The sequence below is a fragment of the Equus quagga genome, chromosome 15, assembly GCF_021613505.1.
Source record: "Equus quagga isolate Etosha38 chromosome 15, UCLA_HA_Equagga_1.0, whole genome shotgun sequence".
Taxonomy (NCBI): domain Eukaryota; kingdom Metazoa; phylum Chordata; class Mammalia; order Perissodactyla; family Equidae; genus Equus; species Equus quagga.
Window position 1 is genome coordinate 21,695,244 of NC_060281.1, and position 4,874 is coordinate 21,700,117.

Sequence of the window (4,874 nt, forward strand, 5' to 3'; positions counted from 1 at the left end):
AAAGTAACTGTGGTGGAGGGGCTGGCTCCGTGGCCGAGTGGTTAAGTTCGTGCGCTCCGCTGCAGGCGGCCCAGTGTTTCGTTGGTTTGAATCCTGGGCGCGGACATGACACTGCTCATCAAGCCACGCTGAGGCGGCGTCCCACATGCCACAACTAGAAGGACCCACAACAAAGAATATACAACTATGTACTGGGGGGCTTTGGGGAGAAAAAGGAAAAAATAATAAAAAAAAATCTTTAAAAAAAAAAAAAGTAACTGTGGTGGAGTGGTGGGGTGAGAGTGAGTTCGAGAGAAAACCAGAGGAAAGAAGGTAAAGACAGCAAGTATAGACAAATACTTTTGAAAAGTGTTCAGCAAAAGGGAGCAGAAAAATGTAGCCGGAAGAGAATATGGGATTGAAGGAGTTTATTTATTTATTTTAATATGAAAGCGAGGATGATGAAAATGATCCCATAGAGATGAGCAAACTGATGATGCAGAAGAGATGGGGAGAACTGGTGGAACCTTGTAGTCACATATGTAAGGAAGGATGGGAACTAGTGCCCAGGTGGAGTTCAACCTAGATAAGAACGCAGACAGTGCATCTACGGTAACGAGGGACCGCAGAGTACACGGAGACAGATGTAGGTAGGTGGCGGAAGCATGTGGAAATTCTCTTCAGATTGCTTCTATTTTCTCCATGAAGTTGGAAACAAGACATCAGCAGAAGGAGGAGAAAGGAGGAGGGGTTGGACGTTGGAGGAGAGAGGGGGAGGTAAAAATAGCTATCGGGAAGGGTGGGAGGGTGCACAGAACTGAGGAAAGGCAGGAGCGTGGGTGGTCAACACAAAGGGTGCTTTTGAGAGGATGAAATTTAAGTGAGACTAGTCAGCCTGGAGTTGCGTTTTTCCAGCCACGTGCAGCTGCTTAGGTGCAGGCTGGAGAAGGCACTGTGACGGGGTTTTACCAGATTAATGTGATGGAAGAGAGGGGCCAGGGACTAATTATAATGACAGATCATGGAATCAAAGCTGGATAATGAGAGAAGGGTGTATGTGATGGGGCTAGGGGACACTGAAAAGGAGATACGATCAATAGACGAGAGACAGGGCCAATTTATCCACAGGAGGCATGGTGCCAAAGGCCCACAATACTTTTAGAACCCCACAAAATGACTTAATTTATTTTAAAATCAGAAGAAAAAAATGAGTATAATAAAAATGAATATATAATAATGAATCTAGCTTGGATTATATTTGTCTTTTACCAATGCAGGCATAATCTTTTTTTTTCCTGAGGAAAATTTGCCCTGGGGTAATATCCGTGCCAATCATCGTCTATTTTTTAGTATGAGGACTGCCAGCATACCACGGCCACTAACAGAGTGGTGTATGTCCACGCCTGGGAACTGAACCTGGGCCGCCGAAAAGGAGTGCACTGAACTCAATCACTAGACCACGGGGGCTGGCCCCATAAAATATAATTTTTATTATTCTTTTGTGGAGGAAGGCCCCCATGAGGTTCACTGAAGTGCTGAGTGTCCACAAAAGTTGTAATGTAGCACTTACGAGTGATCCCAGTGGATCCAAATTCAAGATTTGTTGAATGTATTTATAATGGCAAAAAGTAAATACAACCTAAGTATCCAGAATTGTTTGAGTCCGGGTACTAGAGGGGATGGGATGAAAAGATATGAGTCGGTAATAGGAAAGTGTGATACTCAAAATTGAGAATATGGAGTGTGTGAAGTATTGGTAATAACAAGGTTTGGGTGGAACCATCCTTCTCATTGATGGAGAAGAAATTAAGGAAATGAGAAGCTGGTTTTATCAGCTATCTATTGTCATATTAACAAACCACCCCAAAACTTAGTGGCTTAAAACAGCCACTATTTATGTGCCCATAGTTTGGTAATATGGCTGGGCTCTGCTGAGTTCTTCCGTTGGTCTTGCCTAGGCTCACTCACATGGCTGCAGTCATCTAGAAGCTTGACTGGGGCTGGTAACATGACCTCCTGTGTCTGGTGGTTGTTGGGCAGGGTACTGCAGTTCTCCTCCATGGGGCTTCTCATCTTCCAATGGGCTAGCCTGGACTTCTTTATACGAAACTGGAAGTGTTCTAAGAGGGCAAAGGGGCAAGCTATGAGGTCTCTTGAGACCTAGAGTTTGGGGACTCACACAATGCCATTTCTGTCACATTCTATTAGTCGAAGCAACTCATAAAGTTAGCCCAGATTCAGGAGGCTGAGAAACAGACTCCACCTTTTGCTGGAAGAAGTAGCAAAATCATTGCAAAGGGTCCTGTGGGACAGGAGGAACGGCAGTGGCCATCTTTGCAAACAAACCATCACATTTATTGGAATGGTTGTCTATGTGGTACTGCATCATTAAGAATCACCAAGAATTTGACAGAAGTGGGAGTGAAGAAAGTGACAACAAGCCAGGTGCCAAAATCTTGAAAGCATGAGGGAGTGGTAAGTGATATAGTCTGATGCCAGCAACCTCCAAAACTTCAAATATCTTTATTGTTTCATCAGTGAATGTCAGTGAACTTCATTAATGAAAAGGAACTGTTCATTTTCACAACTTCTGTGACTCAGCTACTCATCAATTCAGACTCTATCTTAAGGAAGGAATCTAAAACCATGGGAAGAAACTATATGCATGAAAATTTGTGGCACTACTATTTGTCTGGGAGCTGTGTCCCCAGTGCCTAGGATGATGTCTGGCGCATAGTAGTAGCACATGGGAGCTCAGTAAATATTTGTTGAATGAATTTATAATGGCAAAAAAGTAAAGACAACTTCATAAGTACCCAATAATGAGGTTAAATAAATTATGATATATCTATTTAATGGAATATCATGCAGCCATAAAAAATTACGCTTTTGAGGACTATCAATACATGATGTCGAGTAAAAATAAAAAAGCAGGATATATTACAGGTACATGTCAAAAAAAAAAAGCAGGATAAAAAAAAAAGGGGGCCAGCCTAGTGGTTAAGTTTGCACCCCCTGCTTCGGCGGCCCAGAGTTTCGCCGGTTCAGATCCTGGGCACAGACACGGCACTGCTCATCAGGCCATGCTGAGGTGACGTCTCAAATGCCACAAGTGGAAGGACCCGCAACTAAAAATATACAACTGCGTACCGGGGGGCTTTGAGGAGAAAAAGGAAAAATAAAATCTTTAAAAAAAAAGCAGGATAAACATTACAGGTATGTGTCAAAAAAAAGCGGGATACAACATTACAGGTACTGTGTAAAAACATCTGGGTAGCAAAAGGAATCAAACAACAAGAGCGGTTTTATCAAGCTGGTGGGATCGGAGGTGATTTTTTTCTTTATTCCAAAAGTTCTTTAATGTTGTTGAATTTCTTTTATAATAACAAAGGTTGTACATGTTCATTGTGGAAAAGGGGGAAATGCTGAAAAGCAATAAGAGAAAAATAACCTATAATTCCATCATCCAGAAAAAAAAAATCACTGCTGTCCTTCAGATAGGTTCTGCTTTGTTTCCTGCTCCCCCCCCCCCCGACTTAACATATTCTTAGCTTTTTTGACATCTTTAGACTTCACAAAGGTGACTTTTAATAGTCACATAGTGTTGACATATCATAATTTATTTGGCCTACAGCAATTTTGCACATTATAGGCTGTTCCCATTTTTTCACTCAAAAAAAATTTTAACAAAATAGTGGTTAGAGCCCTGGCGTCACTCAAATTCAGAAAGCGCATAAGGAAAGAGGTGATCAATTTCTGGGAAGGTGGCTAGAGAGATGGGGTGGGCGTGGCTAAGTCCAATGGAGATTGCGAGAGAACTCAGTCCAGGGGCTCCGTCCCTCTGCGAGGGAGGGCTGCTGTCTGTAGGAAGCTGCTCTGCACGGGCTAGGGACGCCTCCTTCCAAAGTTTTGAACTTAAAGATGGTGAAATCTTGATCTGAAGGATTAGAGATGGGCAGTGACGTTCCTGACCTCTGCCCTCTTGCGTTGTGCAAACGAGAAACCGTTTCCTGTTCTTGCCTTGCCCAGGTGTCTCTGAGCCATTAGCCTGGAGGGGTAGTCCTCCCCCATACCCCCCACAGAACTCTCAGCCTGAGCTCTGGGTTTGGGCAGTTGACGATTAGCCTGAAGTCAAGAACGGATGTGATCCGGGGTACAGAAGTGGGAACTTGGGGGGAACATTTATGAGTCAGGGGCGTCCCCAGTTCAGGGAGGCCTCCCGGTAGCGGTCACGGACAGGAAAGGGGTGGGAAAGACAGACTTGACGGAGGGAGGCATGCGGGGCTAGGAGGGCTGAGATTCGGATAGGCATGGGTCGATCCTGGAAGGCTGTAGATGGTAATGAAGAGAGAAAGAAGCGGAGGGAGCCGAGGAGGAGAGGAGCAGACAGATGAAGCAGGTGTTGTAGGATTTACAAACGGAGGAGGTGTGGGCTGGTGACAGGAGGAGGGCGGGGAGCAGCAATGTGCCCTGAGCGGGCATGAGGTATATATGAGAAGCGTGATGGGAAGCGGACTGGTGAGAGCAAAGGTGGGGCGTGGGGTGAGAGGCGCAGGTCAGGAAAGCGGGGATGCAAGATCGGAGAATAATAGGGCTGCGCACGTTTGGCCGGCACTTTACAGTCTGCTCCCATTTAGGCTCCCATAATCTCCTCCTTTCTTGAAGAAAGCGAGGTCCGGAGAGGTTGGGCGGCAGCGGAGGGTGGGGGCCGAGGGGAGGGCGAGGCCGCGGAGGAAGGGGCGAGCTCCGGGCGAGGTGCGCGCGGTGCGTGGCAGCGGGGCGGGGGGCGGGCCCGCGGCAGCCCGGGGAGCGGAGGGAGGGGGAGGCGGGCTCCGCCGGCACACGCCGCCCCTGGCAGGCGGCCTAAGCGCGCGCGAGGAGCCGCCGCCGCCGCC

General features: G+C 46.7%; 1 protein-coding gene across 1 annotated transcript in view; it reads right to left on the bottom strand.

Annotated features, from left to right (window-relative positions):
• The window catches only part of TJAP1 (tight junction associated protein 1), a 39,914-nt gene that overhangs the window by 34,212 nt on the left and 828 nt on the right, over positions 1-4,874 (bottom strand). The window lies entirely within an intron of this gene.